The 25664-nt window shown below is 41.1% G+C and overlaps 1 protein-coding gene across 3 annotated transcripts in view; it reads left to right on the plus strand.

Moving 5' to 3' along the window:
* Nucleotides 1–25664, plus strand: part of lrfn1 (leucine rich repeat and fibronectin type III domain containing 1) — a 61837-nt gene that overhangs the window by 18422 nt on the left and 17751 nt on the right. For 2 of the 3 annotated variants that reach the window (XM_047036217.1, XM_047036219.1), the window contains exon 2: nt 10245–10293. The exons of the other annotated variant lie outside the window; for it this stretch is intronic. The gene's annotated coding sequence lies outside the window, so the exon portion shown is untranslated. The remainder of the gene's footprint in view (nt 1–10244; nt 10294–25664) is intronic. 3 annotated transcript variants of the gene reach the window in all.

Below are 25664 nucleotides of genomic sequence, written 5' to 3' on the forward strand. Positions count from 1 at the left end.
GAGATACAATTCCACTGGACCAAAATGGCTGACTAAGAACGTAAGATGTTCAAGTTCACGGCCTAAACTAATTAAACTGTGAACTGAAGACTGCTTCTGTGTTAAAAGGTTGCTTGTTATAGCCTAAACTACTTTCATGTAATGTACCTGTAGGGTAGCCAAAAACAAGCCTGACATAATTTTTTTAAATACGTTTGTCAGTTTTGATCAAATTACCGTAAGAAAAAAACGATGAACACACTCTTCTGTTTGTTGCCTGTTTCCTTAGTCCTTTATAAACAATGACACAATTCACTGATTAGACCTTCATTTTGAGGTCTGGGCGCAGCTGTGAAATCAGGTACACATTTCAAATGCTGAAACTGTCAGGGACCGTGAAGGTTTCCTTCCGAGACACCAAGTAGTCCCATGTGTTTTCAAACCGGTGTCGGAACGTGGCAAAGAATCTTGATTCTGTCGCAGACAGATGCCAAGTCGATCTCTTTTATTTTCATCAGACAGGGAAGACTCCGTAGACAGGATATAAATTCAAAAACAGACTGTCAAGACAAGTCATCTCCAGAGATGTTGGCGTATAGAATATTATAGTGACACTCACACCCTCAAAACACCTGTCTGAAAGTTTTATCTTTTAGGGTAGTTCAAAAGAGAAAACACTTGACGGACATTGTTTATTAACCCAACACTGTAGATTATAACAATATTAAAACATGAGTGGATGTTTTTTGGCGTGTCCTGCAGATTTATGTCAGGATAGAATTTCATTTTTGCTTGTCGTCCAAACAACAACTGCAAAATCAAGACGATTTATAATTACTGTCTCATTCAGTTCTTGAAAATAACACCTGCATGCACTTGCTTTGCATAATAACACCAAGGAGCTAGTGTATGGAGGTGAAGCTTTGTGAGAAGGTAGGTGTTTTGATGTGGGTGGGGAGGTTTGCCCTTAGCTATGAGCAATAAAAGCATCAACAAAACGCAGAATATTGTCAAAGCTGGCAGATTTCCAGAGGTTTTAGTGCTAGTGAGTAGGATGTTTTTAGTCTGGAAAAAAACATCCTTTTGTAGGAGTGGTTGGATTTATTAAGCGTCAAGTCTTTTCAAGTTTAAGTCCCATAGTCACTTATATTGGAGCATAAGCTTAAACAGCAACCCATCCAGAGAGTAAATTAAGCCTGATAAATTCCCACCACAGGCGGTTCAGTTGAATGCACAGGTCACTAAGACAGTTTCTCAGGGCCATATTAAAGCCAGATAATTTCCCCCATTTCCAACCCATCCTGTAACCAGTGGTTTGTGTGGTGGGTCACGGTTGTATTTGCGGTTGTATTCCCTCTCTGAGAGCCATCTCAGGATGGACGCTGTTGTTAGGGGATGTGACAAGCTCCAGGGCTGTTTCCCTGACAGCCTCCTGTCAACGTAATGAGGCCCCTGGTTCCATTATATAAGGAGCAAGGATGTCAAAAATAGCTCTCAAGTACTTTATGAGCTGTTTTTGATCTGTAGTCTTTATATGTTGGAAGGTGGAAAAAACAATTAAATGTGTTTTCAATTTGATATTTCAATATTTTTAAAGGATGAAACGTTTGGAAAAGCTAACGATGAATGTATGATGAAGAATTCTTTAGATTTGGAATGTTGCTTTGATGAAAAAAAGCATTTAGCAAAAGCAAGCATTTGATCGGAGTCTACAGTACATCTGAGAAGTCCTGTAAGGAGCCTCATTGAACTGTGAATGGCGCCTGGTGACAGGGGCCATGCTAGATGCCTGCTGTCTGGGTTATCAATCTCTGACAGCCCACTGCTCTCTGATGCCTGCTGCCGTCACAGGAGCATGCATCACGCACTTGTCAAACCACCTCTTCCGCTCTCCTCCACCCACCCTGAGTCTCTGCAAGCCAGTGACACAGTCCCACCACCAGCAACACACACACACACACACACACACCATTTCCATTATGGTGACAAATCCTGCCTGATCTGGTATCCATCTGTGAGTCATGGGGCCAGCATGCTGTGCGAGTCAAAGTCCCCCATCATCTGCCTTTCACAGATGGATAGGCAGGGCCTCCAGGGGACTGTCTGGTGGCCCCGTGGCCAGGCCCGGGGCCCCGCTGTTATGGTTGAGGACAGAGGCACACGGCCTGAGCCCTGGGGTGCAGTGGCCTGCCCCTCTACAATGGTGCCAGGTTAATGAGAGGGAGCTCGGCTCTCTGCTTTATCCATTAACCTCTGAGCTCGCCCCACACACCTCCTGTTCTGCACGGCTGGCTGGATTTCCTTACTGATCCCATTCTTCAAGGATATGCATATCCTATCTTCCCACCCTGGCTCCTTACAGTGTGTGTTCCCGTGATGGGATTAACTGCAATGACTACAATCTGAGACCTGGCTTTGAACTCAATGTGCTGAGTCTCCTTTCACTGTTTATTCCCAGAAGGGATGAAGCCTGGCTGGGGTTTGATAGTTAGCACAGTCTATCACCCAAATGGAAATGATGACAGCGTAATGACAAACAACGCTGTGTCTCTCCCTCTCTGTCTACCTCAGAGCTCGCTCTGCTGCCTGTTTTTACGTAATGCAAATAGCTATTACCAAGGATATTATTTGTTGTACGTGTTAGATGGACGCTTTTGCGGTGCGCTAATTGAGAGATGTAGCAAGACAGAAATTCATGGCAACCAACCGGACGACCTATGTAAAAGTCTTTGAACGTATCGTTAGTGGGTCCTGGCGCTGACAGGAGTTAAAGAAAACAGATTTTCTCCCTCATATAATGAAATTCATATTTAAAAAGTCAAATGCTTCGGCTTCTATTTGTCTGTTTTCTCAGACAGTTGTGCTACTGTCCTATTTGTGATTTGTGATTGCCAGTTACTAAGGTAGCTTATTGTCAAGCTCCTTTACCCCTCATAATCGAATCAATGTGGAACAATTGACCTTGACAGACTAGAAATCCTTTCACCTTTGTCCGCCTCGCTCTCATGGTGCAACAGGGACATTACAAAGCTTTTTCATCGCTGTCTCTCTCATTCCTCCGAGGGCCATTAACAATCAACCGTCCCTTTTCTCTATATATCCCTGCTTGTCTGGTCGCTTTGGTCAAAAGCATGAAAATGCCTTTACAGAGAATACAGAGATAATGTGTTGCATCACCGAAAATAAAGGTGTTGTTTGTTATCACTAGCAGGGGGATGTAATTGACTGTAGCTAACCAGTCATGACCAAAAGGAATTGATGCTTACAATAAACTCAGTATATGCTGTTAATATATCATGGTGGAAACATTCATCAGGAGAATTAAACATTTGTTTTTCTGTAAAGACAATTCTCCCTGTTTTATGTTTAGTCATTGCTGGGGGAAAATACTGATCTAAGTACCAATTACACAAAGACCAGAAGCAGGTATTTATCATTCAATATCAGACCAAGATCACATAGACTTTGGTCTTTCGTTTTGTTGATGGAAAATATTTGTATTGCTTTATACTAATATAGAATCCATCTTCATTAGATGTGACTCTGTGATTGGGTTTGGGGGGGGGGGGGGGGGGGGGGGGGGGGGCAGAAACAGGCCCGGGCCCTCAGACATGGATGAAGGAGCAGCTGAATCCACAGCTACATGTTACATCCCTCTCATGTTGCCACTCTGAGGAGGAGAGTGGCTAATGAAGAGAAAGTACTGCTGCTGCTGCTCAGCCACTGCGCCATATCATGGGTGGATAACAGCTTGGTGAGCTATAGGTAATCTGCAATGTTTAATCGGACAAAAGCAGCATTGCTCGGAGAATAGAGACTCTGCTGTAAGTACAGCAGTACAGGGACCTCCATTAGCTAGCTGAGTCATGGGTCTCCATTATCTTAGCTGGGAGTTGGAGTCTGTTGCCTGTATGACTGCAGCATTAAAATATACTCAAGCAGGTTAAATTATGATTCATCCTCATTGTGTTGATCTAGCCTGGAGACAATGTGTGAAGGCTGCCTGCTTCTTTAGGTCCTTACATTTATTTCAATTGGGAAGTCAGTGCCGAAGGTTTCAGAATCTCAACTTGTGTCCATAAAGTAAAAATTCTTCATGGGTACAAATATTGAGATTCTTTTTGGGTTGTTCAGAATGTGAAGAGACTCTTGTGTAGGCGACAGTACCTCAGGGAGTCTCTGCTTTATCTGAATGAAAATCTGCTCTTGTAGTGGAACCGTGGTTATAAGCACAAGGTTGTATCAGTCAAATCAAACCCACAGGTAGTTCCAAGATGACTTGAAGGTGCTGTGCAGCAAAGTAGGCAGTGGCACGCCACTGAGAGTGTTAAGGGAAATGCAGTGTGACATATTTCTGGAACAAACCCTAGCATCCGTTGATAACATACATGCACTCCATAATCACTAGCTTCGGTGACCCTTACTACACAACTCACTACAAACTACAGGCTACATCCATAAATATTACAGCCACAGGAGCCAGTAGCTGGTTCAAACAGAAGGCTCAGTTGTTATGGAGCTTCAAAGCTTTCACCATAATCTGTGTTTTTTTTTCCATGTGAAACAGGTCACCTTATCTGTGATTATTATTATATTTTTGCAGTCATGTTGGGTTTTATCTTTGTGTTTTATGACACATTTTCAGTCACAAGCATATAGGATGCTCAGAGCCATTACGGAATTTGGGCATCCATGGTAACTAACTGTTATTCATTCTACAGAGAGAGCTATGCTAAGGATGTTAGGCATTAAAGAGTTGTCTTTTTCATGGGATTATCTGTGAGGGAGGACTGTCGTATTCAGACGGAGCTGGCTGGCACTGTGAGATCTCCCTCCAATCCAAGTAGAACACTTCTCCAGGCATGCGAAACATGCAGGCTTAAGCCACATAATCCCTTCCAATATCTGCTAGAATGTCAATATGCTGACAAGAACACTCATGGTGCAATGTATTTGCATGCTTATACTATTTAGTGACACTTCAAATAGCAGTCTTTCGTTGTCACTGGGAAAGGTGAGAATTCTTAAGGCATTGACTGTTTTCCTTAGTGTTATTTTAACGTTTTATGCAATGCTATAGTATATTTTAAACAACAACAACCAATGTTTTATTGGCAGCTGACTGCAGCACTAATAATAGCATATGGAAGAGAAAGATCCTCAACACTTCTCTTCCCTCCACACACACGCAGTGTTTGTCCAGGGCCTGAAGATATTGAGGCAAATAATTGGATACACAAAAAAGACCAGAGAGCATCTCAAAGGCTAAACAAACAATGGTGCTTCTTCCACAATCGGGGTCTCGGCTGAAATGAGACTATGACTGTGGTTTATAACCGCAGGTTCCTGTCGAGTTCCTGTCACGGTAGTTTCCAGGGTGTATGCCATTGGAATGAATAAGTAAATCTAACTTCGGAGGACAATGACAAGTTTGGGAAACTTTAGGAAATGTTTCTCCCCAAAAAATTCCTACTTGGGTGTTTAATGTATGCAATGAACTTTGAATGTGCTGTTTTGTGACTTTGCTTTTTCTCTCTATACTGTATGTAAACAATTTTTTCAAGATATCTTGACATAATCTTTAGATTTTTGGTTTAATCCTTTACTATCACATTATGTCCAGGACACCGTATGGGGATAATCCCAGTGCACCTCTGAAATAGTTTCCAAACCACAGTCCCATCAAATCTTCCTAACGCATCCCAGCTTAAGGTTGATCCTTCAGGTCGCATGACAAAACGGAACAGAACCACATGTGATGATATAAATGGAAGTAACTTGTGCCTCTTCTTTGTTTCAAAGACCTTAGCCAGGCACTCCAGCATAATCAATACTGCAGTATCCTCCCAGATGTAGCAGCCTCTAATGCTTTCTTATACTTGTTTACCCCTGCATTAAGTACCAGCATTAACTTTGTTATGACATAGGACTAGCTGCGGCATATCAGTACATTATAGAGGAGATAGACACTGCAGATGGAAAGATAGAAAGAGAGAAATGGAGAGAGCGAGAGAGAGAGAGAGAGAGAGAGAGAGAGAGAGAGAGAGGAAGAGAGAGAGAGAGAGAGAGAGAGAGAGAGAGAGAGAGAGAGAGAGAGAGAGAGAGAGAGAGAGAGAGAGAGAGAGAGAAGAATAAGAAAAAGAGAGAGAGAGAAAGAAATAGACCGAGAGTCTAAACAGAGACTGAAAAAGAGGGGTAAATAGGGAGGAAGGAGACTCACTGGGAGTTTTGGAAGTGGGTAAGAAGTGCTGTGTTAGAACAAACTTATCCTTCATGGACATTGTCTTTCATACCTACTGATTATTTATGTGGTGCCCGTAAATGTGCTGAGCACAGCTAAGTGTATAAATAGGAGCGTGGTCATCATCAGAGCCAGCAGCTTCACATGGGAAAGGGAGGGGAAAGAGCACATGATCAGAGCATCAGATCATGAGCAGCTGAGACCATCTACACTGATTCATCAGGAACTGAGGGAGACTCTCTCACACACACGTGCAGTCTGCATGTTATAAAGCTTAGCGTAGGCATCCTCTGTAGTCACTAGAGCGCGGTGTTTTGTGTTTTCCTAGTGCGTAATCATTCAAATGAATGAATTGGTGATTCATCTAATTCCATATTTTACTTGGTTCAGTGCTTGATGTATATGGGAGAGTATTTGGGTCAACTCAGACTTGCAAATCCAACTAATTTGTTATCATTCTAAATAACCAGAGAATCTGAACATTTATTAGAGCATACATTATTTGATCAGATATTCTAAGCCAGCATTTTTTACCTCTCAGTGTCATCTGTCTAAACAAGGGGCATTTCACTCCAGTGCAGTCATCAGACTAGTAAAATTTGCAACAGTAGTCTAAAAAGTTTTCATTTCAAAACGGTTCTTAATGTTTTTTTTGGTTACCCAAAGAACATTGAACTATTTTAAATAAGAAGATATATTAATATATTAATATGTCTATTATCTATTTACCAAGGACTCATTTATTAATAGAAACCAGGGCGTGATACATTATACATGTATCACATTGCATGTTCCTTCTTTTCATGCTTCATCCTCTGTGTATCTGCTCTCAATTCTCCTTGGCAGACTACAGTGGATGCCACCACAGTAGGCTACTCTGGGGTTTTTGTCTGTCTCTGGAGCGGGTGTATCTCTGGAGGTCACATTGGCCACCCCAGAGCTATGGGAACCGTCAGTCTGCCAACTGTGGAGGCATGCTTGCAAAGCCATATGTTACCAGTTAAGACCTAGCCAGTGGAGGCTGTGCTGCAACCACACTGACTGGTATCTAATGAAAACCATGTCATGGTCGACTGCCTTTGTTTTTAATGATACAGCAAAATGAGGAACATTGGAGTAGACAACGGTAATTCCGCGATCAAACCTTCAGGTTAACATGCAGAGCATTTATAGTGGCATTTCTGAATTATGTGGTATTCTAGTAATGAGAATACATATTTTACAGTCCATGACTATTACTCCAGGAGAGAATTTAAAGCTTCATATAAAAGCAATAGATTCAGGGGGTATTTTATAGGGATCAATGGGTTGGTCTGGACTCTTCCCTCCATTCTCTATCTGACTAGTCCAGGCCACCACAGGCCAAGATCAAATATGTTCTTTTCATTATAGAGGGCCATGTCCGGGCCATCGGTGCTGCCCTTGTAATGTTTGTGTTAGCCTTGTGGCAAGTGAGTGGCTGGGAAGACAGATGGGCTGTTTACAGAGGTTCTTCCCACATCGACGTGGACATGGACTTAAAAATGTCTCCTATCTCTTCATTTAGAATTCTAGAACTTGTTTGGACAAGGAAGTGATAACAACAGTATTGACAATGCTGGTTCCCCTGTCGGGTACGGTTGATGAAGAACAATATCTGTTGAGAGGCGATACGCCAAAACACCTCAATACCACCATAGGTTATCCAGTGGCACGCCTGTCCTTCAATATTTGATCAGATACTGTACAGATGATACTGTTGCCAGGCTTCCTGTGCACACAAAGTGGATCTATACTCTTCAAGCTTCAGTGGAACAAGAAACACAATTATCTTTCTGTCCTGAATTAGGGCAAAAGTTACCTGTGAGGGTTTAGAACCCAAACAAGCTGAGATTCCATGAGGTAAACCGAAATCACCAGCCATGTGATGTTAACTAATCATTAGACATGTAAATCCTCCCCAGCACGGAAAGAAAATGTTACGCTGTAAGCTTTAATCCTTTGCACATTTGATTTTCTGTGCAACTTATCGCCTGAAAGTGTATGTCTTCTTTTCAGCAGCCATTTGTTAGTACCAAGTTAGCATTCAAGCATCGTTAGAGTGCTGATGAGTAACAGCTGATGTTTTGAACCAAAGCGCTAGTGGTATTTTCTTGGTGATGTAAGGTGTTGTAAACGGTTCTTTTCCTCCCACTACCAGCCCCCTTCTCCAGTTTCCTCCAAGGTCATTGTGATTTGTTCCACAGCTGGAGGAGTAAAAAAACGCCTTGGAACCAGTGTAGCCATACTAATCTAGATTTACGAAACCATTTCATGACAATGCAATGATTTTTGCAAATACACCCATGAACATCTATAGTCTGATGTTTTGTTACATAAGACTCTTGACATCTCAGCAAACTAAGTGTTGTATAAAGTATGTATGGGGTGCGCATGTGAAATGCTGGTTATATAGGATTACTGTTGGCATGAAATCCACAGATGTTTCTGGTGAAAAGAACATCAATTGATTTATTAAGCTTTTGTTGCTGTAGGGCTCATGGATGGGGGTGGAATATTCCTGTAAGATTCATGCATGCTTTAATTTGCCACATCATTGTCTTGGGTCAGTTTCATGTTAGCAAATGGGCATTCATTATTTATTTGTTTACAGTATGGTAATTCTGCTGCACACGTCTTCATCATCATGGGCCAGCATGTTGATTGTCTGCATTGCAATCGACCTGGACAGTGGATACGAGAAACAGGACACTCAGCATACAAGAGTGCCCATCTTATGAGTTCCAATCTGATCGATTTGAAGGGTGCAAACATGAGCAAAATAATACAAATAAATAACGACACAAGACTGTCCTTGGGGGTATAATGGACGGCTTCTGAAGGCCTGAAGGACGTCCTCGACTCTGCCTAATGTCACAGTTAGTCTGATTGACGGGTTAGTATCCTGTCTTAGAAAAGAGTCCGAGGTAGGATTGGTTGGTCAATCAGTAATGATTGGACACAGAGCTGGTATTTTTATGGCAGGTGCTGATAAGAGAACTGTTGAGATCATAATCAAGATTGCTGCTTTGCCAATTAAATGTGATAAAGGAGAAGGGGAGCGATGCCTGTGCTATCACTATCCATATGAAAGTGAGAAAGGAAAAAGTCCTTGTTTTTTTATCTCACATACCTTCATTATGGGTCTTAGAGAGCTACAGGATCCCTCTCAACCATGCAGTAGAAAGGCAGGCATTGAAGACAGCCGAGGTTCAGATTCTCTTGATAGTAACAGCAAAAAGGTTAAACTAGGAGTTTTGTAGAAATAGATGTTTCAAAAGATTATGAATGAAATATTTTTGATTTTTATGTATGGTTTCCCACTGTCTTATATTATACTGATATATTTACTGAGATCTAACACTATTGGTTCAGTTTGTAAAATGTAAAATTATTTAAATTTGTTTATATTTATTCAGAGAAGGGTTCTGAAGAAACTCAATTCCACAGAAGATCAAATGTCAACTTAATTTGTATTGGGGTTGGGATGGAATAAAATATTAAACTTTAAATTGAACCCTTTCTACTGATCCTGACAGTATTGGTGGTGTCGGCTCTCTGGGATATTTGTTCCCTCAAATGAAGTTCAGTGAAGACACTCTCATATTAGATTTGAGCATTTATTGATAACCATGACATGAAAATAGGTTTGGCTTTGGCAGAGTGGATGATATAAAGGAAGCACTCCCTGCCTCCTTAATGCAACACATACATACATGAAATATGATGCAGGGAGCAATATAGATATTATCCCCCTGAAAGATAGAACAAACAGACAGCATGGGGGAGAAGGGGATGGTTGAGGGCGGCAGCAGCACTGATCATACAGCAACCGGGGGTGAGTGTGTGCGTATCCGTGCGGCCTTTTAATGCCGCCTTGTTGGACGTGGCCCAATGGGCTTGTGCTGGCTAACACAGGTGTGGTAATGAGCGGATGACGTGCACTGCCCGAGTGCCATGCCTGAACTAGCTCCGCTCATGTGTGACTGTTTGTTGTTTTCTACAGGCTGCTTTGAAGCTAATACTTTGAGAGGCTGAGAAGAGAAGAGATTCTGGTGAGTGCTCCCTTCGTAATTAAAAACAATTCCTTATTTACACACAGTACAGCACATAATATAGGCTTGCACTGGAGATGGTATACACATGGTTATGAAAAACCATGCATAACTGTGATTGTATTGTATGAGTGATTTTAATCATCTCTCTTGACAAAGTATGCATGACTGTAGTTCAGCGGATACCTGCATTGAAAAAACATGTTCCTTCTTTCCCTTTTCAGACGAAATGTTTATATAAAGGCATTATGCACACACACGCACACACACACACACACACACACACACACACAAACACACACACACACGTAGACACACACACACACACACACTCATACACACAGACACATACAGCCGTTTCCACACAGTGACACATTCCTCGTTCCTAGTGCTGCCATTAGGCAGCATTTGTTATCCCCTCACATAGTCAGGGCAGGGCAGGGCTGGCGGCTGCCTGGCGCCACGCCTGTTTGCCTCCCAGCCTGCGCAGTGGGACTCTGCTCCATTATCAGAGCCTCAGCACCGCCACCCTGCAGCAAACCAGCATCCTCTGCTCCTGCAGATTTAATTTCTTATCTCGATAAGGAAAACAGCCCCTCTGATGAACAGTAGAAAACACCCTGGGCAGCAGTGTACACAGCACTGCAATACATACCCTAGATGGGCTGATAAACTTATGAACAGGGAAATCACTAATACTCCTCTCAGGACTAGGGGGAGGGTAATCGATATTCTGAGGGATTTTGCTGTATAAATTATCATACTGGGAAGGAAACCTCTCTCACACATTAATCCAGAGATGATGCGCCCGAAAGCGATGTGTTATAAGGGTCTGCCATCAATGACGTATCGGAACCATAAACAGTTTCCCAAGTAGATGAATATCTGTAATGTATGGCTCGTGTGTCCTCTCTCTATCTCGAGACAAGCGGAGTAGGCGTTGTGTTATTGATTGTCAGTGGTTGAAGGGGAGACAGGCAATACTTTTAAAAGAGGATTAGTGAGGTCCTTTACCCATAGTGCTTTCAGTCACAAGGTATGTCCATGCCAACATAAGACATGCTTTACAATGGCTTACTGTGGCTTACAGTGCAGCATGGCCAGTTGGATGATAGAGCTTTGTGGTCGTGTTTCATATTTTGGATGACAAATGTATTCAGAAATGCTTCGGTGGGTCAAAATATGCAAGCTCTGTACCACGAGTCTGCTGTGGCAAATGTGTCTTTCCTGGTATTTGATTCATTTTAATTGTATTACCACTCAAATTTTGGGAGCAGAATCAAAGGCACACTTTTGTTGCGGTTCAATTCAATCACAGGTATCTTTTATCTGACTTATTTTTTTGACTTATTTTGTTTTGTTCGTTTTTGCTCACAGCTTCATCAATGTCATCCCCGGCCAGAGGAAAAGTAATTGTGTGTCAGATTCTGGAGGCCTTAAAACATTATGTGAGCAGGAGGTTGTACAACCTGATACACCTTAGCTTAATTAGTTTTTGTGAGTATGTAAGGGCACCAGTTGGTAAAATTACATGAACAGTCATTGGGTATTCTATCATGATTACGACAGCAAGTTTGGAAAGGGGATGTCAGAAGCAATGCATTCACTGTGCTTGAAGGCCTCAGTTTGAAAGAATTATTCATAAAAACGATAAAACTTAAATGAGGTGAATTCCTATGTTTATAAAGGGAAGGTTGTGAAAGCCTAACAGAATTCTACACCAAGTTACAATGGGAACTCATTTTGTTAACACACAATGTCAATAAACATAATGCCCCACCTGCTCCCTGTGACTCTCCCACCCTTACCACCATGGTTTATGTTTGCACAAGGGAAGGGGTACATATTTCAATATTCCATAAACTGACATTGTCAGCTAATATGACAACTAGTCTTCTCTATGCCGTCTTGTAAAAAATAATAACCCAATGATAACATTGTACACGGTAAGACTTTGACAAATTCAAAAAATCTAAACGAGATGAAACAAGTGATTAACTCGCAGCTGAATTATTTTTAATTTGATGTAAAACCATTCTTTGATATTATTGAAAAATCAATGAAGAAACTATGTCATATGCTGATGCACAGAAAAAGAGATGAGTTTTAGTATTTTCTCTTTCCGGTAAAGAATTATCTTTCTGGTAAGTGACAACTCAAAGCTTTTTCTTGGAGATTTTATTAAGATAACTATGAAAATGGATAAGCTGGTCATTCAAAATGAGATTACTTTATCCACATGTGTCTTGAGAAAGTGATTATGGTGTCTTTTGGTGATGAATTGAGTGTGGGAAATGAGACCGACACCTCTGACACCTTATTATGTCTTACTGTGACTCGATAGTGATGGCGTTTGAGCACAGACTCGACGCACTGTAACAGAGGCTTCCAGACTAGGCTAATAGAATTTGTTTTCTGATTCATCTTCCTCAGTGGGCTGATCCTAATTTATCTGTTTTTTTTGTCATGCATCTCTGTCGTTGCAAATCCAACAGTGTAATGCAGCTCTGCATGGAAGAAGCGGGTTTTAACCAAAGACGCAGCTATGTTCCAGACAATGTGCTACAATGATATATCAAAGACAAATTGTTCAACAAACAGCCTTTTTTTTCTTCAAATATTGCAATCTGTTGAGTTGGCTGATGGGAAATGAGTGTGAGGTCTGTATGTCTTATAAGGCCTTCGCTTCTAAGGTTTGTAACGTAAGACGTTTTTTTAATCATCTAGTGTTACTATGTAATCAAGATATAACATTAGTAAACACAAACAATTATTTTTTATTGGATACCTTATAAGGGTCACTCACTGTACCTTTTGAAAGCAGTATGTTTGTTTTTCTTTCACCAGTAAACGGTGAGCATTCTGCCTTATTTGGTGTACCCTGAGTTGATGTGTGAACGTTTTTGATTTCTTGGGTGAACTTCGGTGTAGGGAGGAATTAGGTTGTTCAGTTTTGTTTGGAACCAAACACGTAAGTAACAAGTAAAACAAAGCAAAATGCATTTGGCTTAGATTCCTCTGGTCACACTTTTTGTTGGCAGCTTCTCATATTACAACCAAAAACTAACTTGAAAAGCCATTTTTCTAGGATGATAATATAACAAGAAGATATCCCATTTGACATTTTGCCATTTTGTTTCAATATGAATTACAACTCACCAATGAATGTCAGACAACAGCCATGTTACTGGCACAAAGGAGTTCACTTTTGAAAATGTGTGGGCTTCATGAATGAATCCCCATGATCTCAATGACATGCATGTCTGCAACGATGTGTGTTCCCTGTGTGTAGAACACATTACAAGAAAACACTGTGATAACAACGTTATTCACGGAAGATCATTCATAATATATTGCTGCAAATGCTGACTATTTCTATAAACTATCACACTTGAGGATTGTAAAATATTCTTCTTCAATTTGGATTGCACAACCGGCCCTGCCAGTTCATTTATACATCGAGTCAGTGGACTGTTCTCAGTACAATAATCTACAGTATCTACAGGCCCTGTTAAAAGTAAACAGAACTGATACAAAGTCAATGGTCTGTTGAGGTCAATTTAACTGAATGAATTCATTTCAAGCACCTTTTACCTACTCCTACCTTTTCTTAAACAGGCACTCCATCACAGTAGCCATAATTTGTTGAAATTGTGTGCTTCTTTTGACTTTTTTTCCACGTGTCAGTGCCTCGCCTTACGCTTCAAGACGCATCCTAAACCGACATCATTCCCTCCTGATAGGTCTCGTTTGTCATCATTACAGGGAACAGAATTAACAATTTTGTCAGAGTTTGGTTCATAATCCGGAGACAGGCATAGAATGGATACCCCATAAAATCCTTAGTGTCTTGGACAACCATCCTACTCACCCAGTGGTTAACTCAGTGGATAATATACGGTAGGAGCTTATTGGTTCTCTGTAATGGAGAAGTACAGTCAGCTGACCCTAAAGATTTGTAGTTCATTAGTTCATGACCAATAGCAAAAGGGACACAATCTTACTCAACATAAAACATTTTTCATTCTGAGCTTTTGTTTTCATGTGCGTTTCTGGAAAATATCAGATAAACATCCGGTTCATATAACAGATAGAGACTAATTCTATGGTATTTTCTTTCTCTCTGTGAGATTTCTAACACAAAATTCAAAAGGACCCAATTATGCAAATTATAATCTACCTGGCTTTTCCAGACCTTAAAATGGACCTCCAATAAGAGGTTGTTCTGTAGAATGCTGAGGGAAAGGTCTGAGGCAGTTAAGATGAAAAGGTATTAAAATCTGCTTTAGGAAGAGCTTTTAAACCGCAATCTTTGTGGTCTGTTCAAAGGCTTTGTGGCTGTCATGCACAAACCAGACCAAGGGTTACACGACCCATGGCATGTCACTAGTCATTCAGTGCTGTGTAATGCTTTTGAGCAGTTGGAAAGAGAGACAGTTACTGTAGACTGTGGTGTTTCTGTGGTGTATCAAGCTCCAGGATCGGATTGTTCACAATCCCTGAGATTTGTCTTTGGAGCTAGACCAGACAAGGCCCATGTAGGACAAAAGACAGGAAATGGCTGCAGTCAGCCAGACAGGAACCTGCTATATTGGCGAGGATGTGAGTAGCATGCTAAAGTTACAGTGTTATTTTATCTGTGCAGTGATGCTGTAATTAACGGGAGATTGTCTGCATTACAAGTGGGCAGTGTGTTATTCCACTGTGTAGGATTTGGCAAACAAAATGTAATTGATTATAATTACCGTTTGTAATGGATGGCTCGCTTTATAAACCATTGTTGTTCCAACGTAAGCAGTGGCAACATCACATTTGATCTGTGGTGGGCATGAGGGACACCGAAAGACGATCACAAGCGGTGCTTGTTCTTTGATGACACCGCGGAAGATTCCTACTGTGAAGGACTGTCAGACTGGGATCCCTTGAGACTGGGTTGTTGGCACCTGCGAGACGTTTGCAAAGCGTTTTCCCCGATTAAGAGCCCAACAGTGGTTAGTGCTTACTGGTTCCTGACTCCGGCAATGCTGCTGTACTGACACCAGGAACCACTGACAGTTACATTCATTTGAAAACACATGTCGAAAAAAAAAAAATCATGAATCAAGTGAAGTCAATCTGATACACATGCAAATGAGCAGCACAAACACAACAGGGTGAAGCTGTGCACTAGAGACACAGTGCTCCCTAGTTGAAATAAAGGATTCTTATTGTGCTGCGGAACAAGGGGCATCATAAATGATTCAGGGACTCTCTGATGGCTGCCTATTTACAGTAAGGCTGCTTGTATCGGCTGGACACGTTCCTGCCTCCCTGTTTCTCCATAGTCTTGACAGCTTTAAAATGGCAGCGAAATGCACGTGTCCACTGACTGGAACTCTGTCTTGACTCTAATGTTCAATGTATACACTACACACTGCCTATATCAGGCATGCTGCATGTAGCCTCTAATAGCAAATGGAATGGGAGTATAAATGTGAGGAGGTGAATAATGGAAGGGGGATTATTGCTGCAGCGTGTAAATAACAAGAGAGTTCCAGCCACTCACAAGCTATGGTGCAAGTAGAGGACGACAGATAACAGTTCAGCACTCAAGTATAATGTTATTCTTTTCTCCTTGAAGGACGTTTCCCCTCACGCTGGCATATCTTCCCGTCTCTCCTCTTTCATTCCAGGGCCAGAGTGAGAATTGTGCTGAGTGTCAAGTTTTAGCAATGACAATGGTTCTGTTTCTCTCGAGACTCCCAAGATTGTTTGAGGTCTGAAGTTCTCTCACATCATAGTTTGGCTTTCTTGGAAAACGTTGAGTTCTACTGAGTGCTGGGGGCTTCAGTTTGGGACTGGTTGGCGATTGGTAGCGAGCAGGTGGCCCATTTGCACAAGCTGAATCACTGACTCAGCAGTAACACTTCCAATGCCTGACTTGTGTTTCAGACTGTGAGAAGAGATGGATGTGTACTGCATGATACAACTCTATGACGAAGTAAAGTCTCCAACTTTTTGGAACTCAAATACGTTCCCTGCGTGCACACCTTTTAAATAGTAAGTTTTTCTATCCTTTTAAGGAATAAATCAATCTCTTAGAGATGGTAGAGATGGAAGTAATATCGTTTAAGATTAGAATTTCTCAGCCGAGGAAATAAATAGATTTCAGTTTCTTAGAGGCTACAACATAATGTCAGAATAGGATAGTTTGATTTCCCAGGTGACAATTTGACAGTGGATGTGAATGAGTTCAACTCCCAGTTGACTCAGTTGTGTGGCTTGTTAAATTAAATAAACATTTGCTTTCAGAAAGCTTCCAACCTTCCATTTTCCTGATTTCTATACAGCCAAATGTATGCAACTGAACAAAACAGTGTTGTTAAATTTTAACCAGTAATAGGTAAAGAAGTGTTCTAAAAAGTTCATAATAATGCTTGCCTTAACTATTTCATTTTGCGAGTAGTGCATGTTTACAATCTCGTTTGTCAACATGATAGCTGGAACAACATGAAACCAGCAGAGGAGTTAAGGATCCAAACTGAGGTGAAGTCCACTCACTTTCAGCTGAGAAGTTAGCCCAAAACACAGATCAATCATTTCTGTAATCACTTTGCCACTGTGACTGTTTAAATTCTGTTACCAAAGACGTGTAGGGTGAGGAAGGCGCGTCCGTCACTCATTTCCCTGTAGGCTTAGCACTCAGCAATATTATCTCTACTGGCGTCTGATATAATAGAATAGAATGATATCCCTTTCAAATCAAAAAAGCTAAATTGCAAATTGCGTTTACTGTAAGAAGGCACCAAATCCAAAAATCGATCGACCTCGCCTTAATCTCTTTTCTGAAAACCCTTTCATTGACAACTTAACAAATGCCTGCTCAAAATTGCCACCAATAAAAGCAGGGTTCCTTCACTGGTAATTTGCCACGCACCAGAGCCCCCTTTAGAATGAGTATGTCATGCTGAAACCTGCTGCTAACAGAGCAGAACCGGATTTCTGCATCTGGGTCTGAGGCTGATTAAAATCCTGGCCCGTGTCACGTTACCTCATGTCCTCTCCTTTTGGGAAATAGATTGGAGCGAGCTGACCTTTCATCAGATATGCATGGCAGACTTGAGTGTTTAGACTTAAAGAACCAGGGACGTTAGGTTCAATTAATCAAATGAACGCGGGTACTGCAACCGTTTCCTCCCGGATACTTCATCACCGTCACCAGCTGTCAGCATCTTCTCCCACAACATCTTACTTGGCTGCATGTGGCGCTGACCTTTGACCTCTCGGCACTGGCAGGTAGATTACAATAGGAGGGCCCATCTGCCGTATTACTCAAGCCTTGTGAGAGGAGCAGTCGAGTGAGAATTGGTCAAATTAATTTCTGAGTTATAGAAAAGTAACATGCCTCTTTAGAACAGTACTCACCATAGCCTACTTTACTCTTCAGGAAGGCAGTGAAGTGAGAGTAACTTGGGACTAGCTTGTTTTCCTCTCAGGCTCTTCCAGTCTGCACGCACCAGGAACCTGTGAAACGTGTTGGAGCAGGAATACTGTAACTAGATGCTTTGGGACTTGTGCCAACCCATTATCAAAAATAAGAACGCAAAGCAGACAGTTGTGATACTGTTAAGAGCTCTCACAGAATCTGAAGCCCTTTCATCTCTTGAATTAACATTCACAATGTAAAGGATCCTTGAAATTATGCATGCCGTGTCATACTGTCTCTAGGATTCTGAAAAGGCCCATGAAGTCTTCAGGGTTCGGGAGCAAACATATTATGATTTAGCACATCCCCAAGTTGCTGAAAAGCCCTGATACCATGCAATTCACATTGGTTTTGGACACTTGACATAATACATTTCATCTGGATGAAGCACATATTTCCCCATTGCTTTTCAAGGGGATCATTGAAAGGCTTCCAAAGAGTGATTGCCATTTTGTATAGTTCTCCTGTGTGGTATTTCTACTGGAGAACCAATAAGCATATTCAAGGAGACCCACTTGAACATTTCATGAAGTCCCATTGTGTGTCACCAAAGGTGGGTTCCAGATTGTGCTACAAGCCCAGTGTTGGAGGATGGCTCACCCGTGCATGGTACACATGTTTACAGCAGCTCAGCGGTACCTGCAGGACCTTGAGTAAGGAGTTCTGCAGAGATATCATTGAGTTCATTGCAGTGTGATATTCCAAGTATATCAATAATACATAGAGAGATAAGTGTGCCTGAGTGCATTGGATCAGGAGTGGGGATACAGCTGTGTTCTGACAAAGAGGTTAGTTGTTGTGATACCCGGAAAACATTCTGTGCGCACACAGCCACAAATAGAGCACATTTTGATGTATACAGACACATTTGTTATGCATCCCATATGGTAAAAGTAAAACTCAAAGATTGTCTGCCGGCTTGCAACCTGACATGTAGTGCCACGCACAACACAATGAGCAGATGTAATGACATTTGTTTTGTTTTTCCAAGCTAGTTGTTTTGTGTGTTTCTTTGTTTCTTCTGTTGTTGCAAAACTAATTGTGGCTGGACGTTAAATGAAAATATGAAGCAACTGTGACAAACATGAAAGTTCCAACAGCCCAATTAAACTTAGAGGAATGCACCCCTTTTCAAGTTATTTTTTTATTGTTTTCTATATTTATTCATACCCTAAAAAAAATTGGCTATATCAGGACACTTAGGGAGGCAGACGATTATTTTCTTTGTTGTGCATCTTGTCTAGTGTAATTAATTGTTGATGTTAAGGAGTAGGCCTCTTAAATAACAGAAGCATTGCTGTTTTTCACCCGACATCAAATGCGCACATGAGCTACATGTTATGCACTTTTGGAATCAAGAATGTGGAAGAACAATAACTATACTTTTTTAGTCGGCAGTAAATCACACTCTCATCTTTCCTTTTTCAATGGTGTTTACCTTGCAACGTGAAATAGTCTTAAAACATATTTGTTTTCAAACCACCTTTGCAGCACTTGTTTGACAATATCATGAAGCACTGGAGGAGTTAAACTGAGGTGGAAGAAATTCATAATGGTAGATAAATATCCAAACTTAAGAACAACAAATACAAGGCAGCAGAGATGCAACTAATTCTTTGCTGTAGTGAGCAAAGATGTAGGAAGGGAACAAGAAAACAGATCTAAATTTGCTCTTTTGGTGTATTGCAAATTTGAGGATCAAATCTCTGTTCTTTTTAGTCAGCTCATTCCTCTTGTCTTGACAGAAATAAACCTTATATGCTCTTGTGAAAGGGAAAAAAATCCCAATAAATAAAGAAACGGGACTCCAAATTACAGAGCCCATAAATATTGTACAGCTGCAACAGAAGTTGCGGCCTTTCATGAAGACAGGAAATGAGAAACGTGTTTTTCAACCTAGTTTGTTTTAGGAGCTGGGGGGTGGGGGAGCGGATGTTGGGCATATTCTGTTCTCACCAGAACTTACAGCCTGACAGCTTGACAGGCCTGAAGGAGCACAGGAGCAGGTCTTACTGGGTTTTACGGATGGTGAACACAGAGGAATATCTGGCTTCGTCAGCCACAAGGGATTCATCGATAGCTCCGGTCTGTGTTCACGGGCAAGTTGTCACATTCATTTGGTAGAGCACGGCCACGCTGAGAGGAAGAACACAGTGGAGTGTACATTGTACTATGAAGGATTAGAGAGGAGACGAGAGGAGAGGAGAGGAGAGGAGACGAGAGGAGAGGAGAGGAAGGGAGAGGAGAGGAGAGGAGGGGGGAGGCGCCTTAAAATAACTTGTCCTTCTGTGGAAGACCTGAAAGTCACTTCCTTACTGATCCGCTCTGTCTATGAGCTAGGACTTATAAGTCCTTCTCATTGATCCATGCCGGGGGATTCCTTGAGGAATGCTTTCATACTTACATTACATATTTCATACCGTAGCAGTTTTTTAATTATTTTTAATTATTCTGTTAATTTGACAAAAATGTTCAACCAATCAAAGGTGTCTCTGTTTCCCAGCCCTTGTTTCCATGCTAAAAGAATGCTATGTAACTGGATGTGTTTAATACTATCTAGTACAATACAAATACTGCCTTTTTAATCTCTATACATGTATTTCTGACAGCAGTGTTATGGGTGCTATATGTTATACATAGACATTCAGATGTGAGAGAATTGCTTGTAACACGCAGGTCTTTTTTCAATGCTTGTAATGAAGCTCTTGAAGAGAATGCAGGTCACTACAGCACCGTTAATGGCTGTCTGTGATTGAATGATTAGAAAATAAACATCTACACAGTAAATCATGATGTATTTACTCCCAGAAACAAATATATTTTCCCAGAGATGGAAGCATCACACCATGTGATTACATAGGCCGTCACTGAACCACAAAATCACTTAGTTATTGTTGAAGCACAATTGTATCGTCAGGTTGGAGCTCAATCTTCCAAATAAGGAAATTATAAAGCTCTGTGCATTGTATCAAGTCGCTCTGGATAAGAGCGTTTGTAAAAAAAAAAAAAAAGACTAAATGTATCAGAGCGGTGATGGCCAATTAGACCATGCTGGAGGAATCTGAATCTGAATTTATACTTGCTGAGAACAGATTGCTCGCCAATGCAGTGTAACAGACAGTACATCTAGACAGCAAGGCCACATAGAGCCTGGGAAGGGTTTCTGTGAATCAACCCCCCTCCCGCTATGTGAACTCATTAGATAGTTCTCATTCGCTCAACCATCAGCGAATACAAATTTGAAATGTACGATGAATCTAATTTCATAGGGCTCTTTATCTTGACCTATTTTGAATTTATGGTGTTTGGCGCTTCACTTTTTGCTGAGTTAGTGGAATGCAAAGGGAATGTTAAGTAAAGCAGGCCTAGATTTTTTTTATCTAGGGGAGAGAGCATACTGGAGAATAATATAACTGCACTGTCCAATAAATTTGCTTCATTAGTTCGGGATAATAGGAGTTGATTGCAGAAATGGGGCTCATTTATTGAGAACAATAGAAAGCATATTGGTGAGACACAATAGTTCTGTGTGGAAATTGCCATTCCTTACACTTGTCCTTGTTATCAATATGCTAAGGGTACAGCCATCTACTGAGATGTCTCATTCTTTATGATGCGTACAAACCTAATTAAGAGCTCATAATTCTGTTAGAAAAATATCTAAGATCCCTAGATTCGTTTTTTTGTTATATTGAATGGGTACAAACATCTCTTACTTAGTGATTCCCAGTGTCCCAGGTATCATGGACTGAACAAGGAGCTCTAAAACCAACCACTGTCTGACTAAAATGTTCACAAAACCTCCCAGTTGTAAAGATTATACACGTAATCTGTAAGAAATTACAAAAGCGTCTTCAGGGAATTGAGCAAATGTAAAATATAATCCTCTCAAGGAATTTGTTATTACATCAAATGCTGTTTTATTTTATTCAGAAAGGCAGGAGTGTTAATCACAAAAATAAGATGTTTTTAAGTTTGTAACTCACCCAAGGAAAAACCGTACTGTAAACTAGGCAAAGAGTCATTTTGGAGGCATGTTCAATCACGTGCCAAGTTACAAGGCCAAAAAGCAACGCTTGGAGAATTCCTCAGAGTACAGTTTTAAATCTGAAAACACAACATGTTAAATCTTGATCAGAATCCAAATCCTTGCCCTTAAATTCCACATGGCTACTGATACACTAGCATGTCTCAAGTGTCTCGTCTCACAACACAAAAATCAAACATGACTGTAAAGCTGATCTTGTATAAACGTTAAACCTACTTCTGCAATGATCCACTCAACTGCCAGTTGTTTTGGATTAGCAGCATGAAGAGATGGCGGATGTTTACAAGTATTTCGTACAATATTTTTTCAAGGGCAGTGGGGCTGATAAATATTATACAAACTCTTCAACTCAAGAGGCAGCCAATTCACTTGGAAGAACTAACTATTTTCCATAATAACAGTGCATGACACTACAACCTTTTCACCATACTTTACACATAAAGAACAACCTTGTCTCAGAATTGTGTCTGCCTTGAGCCTCCTCTTCGAAACCCTGGACTCAACATGAGATTCATGAGTATTGATTTGCTTGCACACTGGGCATTTATCTGAGACCTGACCTCTAATGCCAAAGGTTGGTAAAAGCTAATAAAAAGCTAATTAGCCAATCAAACCACCTCTGCAAACAATTTGGCCTGAACACATCTTCCACTATCCCAAATAAAGAACTCAGATAGCAAACTAGCTGTTGGGATACTGCCATTAATTAGTGACTGTGATCTAGGTTATTACTATAGGAACCACTTTTATCATAATGGTTGCTTGCCTTGGCTAATCCCCTCATTCGTTAGAAAGGTTGTCTGGAAACTGGAATTGAACACCTCAGATGACATGTAGCATTCTGCCACAGGGAAATAATCAGGAGGTGTTGATTGAAATGATTAAAAAATGTGTCAAAGTGACTATCACTTAAACAGGTTTTTAGTATTTTAACAGATTGGACCTAATATCAGTGGCATCCTCTCAAAATGCTGACAAATTAGCATCATTAGTCTGCAGCCCTATTTGTTTGATGTAATTAAACATTGATAGAGGTCACATTATATAACAGAAAATCATTAATACTTAATGTGATTGATGTCCTGTCACATTTTGTGATGCAGTTGCACAAACATTAATCTGCATTCAGACATGTTGAGCAATAGAGACTAAACGTGTAGTAACTGCCCCTTTGAAATGGCGTTGCTATGACGGTGTGGTGAAGCTTGCCTTTAAAGCTGATACGACCAGAAGGCTATTGTACACCACTCCACGACACCACCATTTCCCGATCAAATAGCTCAGTCTGTCCACTGCTGAGTCACATAATGACTTTGAGAGTGTCCTTACAGGAGCTTGTTACAGCTCAAACAGCTTCATTGCTTGTCTTCATTCCAGGCAGTCATCAGTGCAGTTAGAGAGAGGAGACACCTACTGAAATATGACATTCTCACCAGGACCTTTATCCCGCTGAGGCCGTTCTAAAATAATTAAAGTCTGTGATTAATACACAATGTTCCTCGCCTGGCTATTGTGGAATTGATTTCCCATATTGCCAGGGTCGGTTCATGGGAAGGGCCTATTATACATGATGGCAAGCTTAGGGCTTGCCGATACCTGCATAGGATAACTCTCAGGGTAGAGACTACATGCAGTACTATATGCATTGAGTGAAGCCTATCATTGATTTGAACTCAGAGGCATGTTTTTGTCTCCTACAGAAGGATATGATGCAATAAGATGCCTGAAGGGGTTAGCAGTACTTCCCTCCTGTAGGACAAGCCAATCTCCCAGTGGAGAAAAACAGCAGTGGCCAGTATTATTTTCAGGTATAATGCAACATGCATCGTAGCATGTCAATGTTCCAGTCGTACATCAACGTCTTTGATCTGAATACCAGTCAGTTACATTTGTGGAATGCATACATTTTCATCAGAATTCATTCATTATTATGCTTATTTTATGCAAATCCCACCCTTCAAAGACGTGAACAAAAAAGCATTGTTCGTAAGAGAGATGTCTGTTAATTCCTTAACCCTTGCTTGTTACTTTTTAGTTGAAAAAAGAGGAAGAGCGAATCCCATTAAACTTCTCATCTGACCTGCCTGGTCAGGCTGTTTTCCTAACACTCCTATGCCAACCTTGGTGCGATTGACAGTAGAAATATAACAACTTAAGGAAAAGTGAAGACAGACTCCAGCGTGTTGTCATATCAGAGTAGTCTAAGCAGCAGGGCTGGCGGAGGAGGAGAGCCAACGACTGTCTCTTTAATGACGCCTTTGTCTCACTCCCAGAGACAGGAATCCCAGTGATGGATAATGACTTGACAGAATCTTTCCTTGGGCCAATGTTGCCCAGCGTTGACTTATTATTTATCTTTTCCCTTCATGTGAGGAGCTGGAGGGAGAAGCTGAGAGGTGACAACTTGCGTCTGGGAGAGGGGGAAAGGAAGAAGGAAGCTCAGTACTATTCAGTGTAGTGAGGTCAGCAAGACCACACAGAGCCAACATCTTGCCCCCCCTTGAAGAGTGATTCAATCACATCAGACAAACCTAATCAGCCCTTGTGACACCCTCAGTATGCTATCATTCAACTATATTTTGTAACTGTACCAAGATGTCCAGAACAATATTTGAACAATCTTATGAACCATCCAGAGACCAGATCACACCTTTGGTAGGTGTGCAGGAAGGAGGGGGGAGTTGAGAACCCAGCTTACCCCAATCAACGTCTGACCCCAGACAGGTCCTCCCTGGAACTCTGAACTGTATAAAACTCTAAGATGACCATCAATCTCTGACTCCAGCTAAACCAACCATGGCATGAACGCCATCAGGATTGACGTTCCAAAGGACGTCGCCAAGCTTCTCCTGAGATTCAACTTTATAGTGAACGCGTTACTATCTGGATGTTTACACAGAACAACCAAAAACGCAATTGCGACTTGACTGAGATCCCGCAGACTCAGTCACATGCAGCGCAGCCGCGCTCTGACTTCAGATTCTTCAAATGGACCTTTGGCGCGAACCGGCCTCAATCTCATTGATCAACCCCTGATCAAACGTAACTATGGCTAACGCTCTTTCCTCCCCAACATGGCATTGGTGTGAGCTCTGTTATGATTTGTAAGGATGTAATTATTGACTGTACAATTTCTGTCTTTCGTTAAGTTAAACCATTTCATTCTGTTCATTGAAACCAATCTCTCATATCAAACTCTTGTTCTTAAGATCTGTTTACCTTACTTGAATAAATTAATTGTAAAGATATTTTGACGTGCGTCTTCACAATGTTACGATTGGCTCTACACTTAGAACGAATTAATTCCTAAAGATGAGACTGATTATTACATATTAAATATAGGATTCCGTAATGTCCTAAACCAATATTATGGTGGTACCCCGAAACTATATGATACATTAAGTATTTCTATTTTAACACGAGGAAACCCCTCTACATCAGAAAATGTGGGCTTGAGATGTGCAGCTTGCTTGTCCTGAGCTGACCCTGGACTTATCAGCACTGGCCAGGTGATGGACCTGAGGTTACCAGACTCAGATAAAACTGCAGAATCACTTGTTAAGCCTTGTGGAAAATCCAAGGACATCTTGTTCGAAACTTAATTACCACTTTGTTCCTTTCCCAAGGCCTGCGCTTGCTCCATCTTTTAGACTAGCAGAATGTTGAAGACTGCCACAAGATTCAAAAAATTGATCTTTATCAGGGTATCATAATAGGGATCTATCCATCATTTTTATGGTTATTCTACACGATACTTCCACCAGAAAAATACATATGGGTTAAGGTTATGGTAAAGGTCATATTTTCTCTGTCGCAAAGTAGAACTGGACTGAAAAAACGAAGAAAGGTTTCACTATG

The sequence above is a fragment of the Hypomesus transpacificus genome, chromosome 15, assembly GCF_021917145.1.
Source record: "Hypomesus transpacificus isolate Combined female chromosome 15, fHypTra1, whole genome shotgun sequence".
Classification (NCBI taxonomy): Eukaryota; Metazoa; Chordata; class Actinopteri; order Osmeriformes; family Osmeridae; genus Hypomesus; species Hypomesus transpacificus.